General features: G+C 39.4%; 1 long non-coding RNA gene across 1 annotated transcript; it reads right to left on the bottom strand.

Moving 5' to 3' along the window:
- Positions 1-271: 271 nt before the first annotated feature.
- On the bottom strand, positions 272-881 carry LOC141848222 (uncharacterized). The gene is made up of 2 exons (XR_012603502.1): positions 690-881; positions 272-522 (listed from the first exon to the last, which is right to left on the bottom strand). It is a non-coding gene; the product is annotated as an uncharacterized LOC141848222 (long non-coding RNA).
- Between the last annotated feature and the right edge of the window lie 299 nt (positions 882-1180).

The raw sequence follows: 1180 nt of genomic DNA, 5'->3' as shown, positions 1-1180 counted from the left end.
TCGAAAGGTCATGTGTAATGGTGACTATTTAGAGTCACAAACTTGCTCTGTTTTGTTAGATGGATGATAACACTTCATTTTTGTCTGCTTGAGTTCTTGCAATCACCTCGCGTTTCTTTCTTACTATTGAAATCCATTGGATACCATGACAAATCTGAACATGGTATCAGAGCTTTCCGATCTCTAAAACCTGTGTTGTTTCTTCCTTTGTTTTTTGCTCATACTCTCTTGCAAAACAAAAACAATGTCTTTCAACAAAGGGCCTCCTGTCTTGGATGGAAAAAACTATTTCTCATGGATTATCAAAATCGAGTCTTACATGCGAGCGCAAGATCTATGGTATACAGTCGAAGAAGAAGATCTACCTGTTCCGAGAGAAGATACCTCTGAAGAAGAAAAGCAACGCTTCAAGAATCACACTATCAACAAACACAAAGCAGTCTCTTTGCTTCATGACGCCTTGACGGATAATATGTTCACCAAAGTCGCAAATTGCAACACACCCAAGAAGATATTTGATCGCTTGAAAACCATACATGAAGGTGGAGATCAGATAAGAAAAATCCAGATTCGCAATCGTATCTCAGATTTTGAGGGAAACCGGATGAGTTACAAAGAAACCCTTCAAGATTACTATGATCGTACGATAGAGATTGTGAATGAAATTCGAGCTCTTGGTGGGGATTTACCAGAAGAAAAAGTGGTGGAAAAGGCGATTATGAGCCTTCCAAATCGCTTCGAGCCAAAACTTTGTGCTTTGGAGGAAACAGATAAGTTGAAAACAATAACCTTCCTAGAGCTGATTAGTGCTCTTCAAGCTTCTGAAAAAAGGATGCAAATCAGACCACCAGAGGTTGATATTTTGCAAGAAAAACCCGAGTTGCTCTTGTCTGCTGAAAACTTAGAACTCAGCAATCTAGCTATTAATAGAGGAAAAAGTCATGTGCAGAACTCAAGCCCAGCCGTCTATCCACAAAAATCTCAGCAAGGAAAGAATCAACAAATGAAAGAATTTGACCCTTGTCCCCACTGCAAAAAGACAAATCATAGACCCCAATTTTGTTTTTATCATCCAGATGCTGTATGCAAAGGTTGTGGAGAAACAGGCCACGTGGAAAGAATCTGTCACCACAAGAAACAAATGAAAGAGCTAGCCAATGCAGTTGAACTCTCCATTTTT

This window comes from Curcuma longa, chromosome 17, assembly GCF_044706935.1.
Source record: "Curcuma longa cultivar G26 ecotype Majalengka, Jawa Barat chromosome 17, ITB_CL_G26_1.1, whole genome shotgun sequence".
NCBI classification, from domain to species: Eukaryota; Viridiplantae; Streptophyta; class Magnoliopsida; order Zingiberales; family Zingiberaceae; genus Curcuma; species Curcuma longa.
The sequence above is the reverse complement of the archived record's forward strand: the minus strand, read 5'-3'. Positions and strand labels throughout refer to the sequence as shown.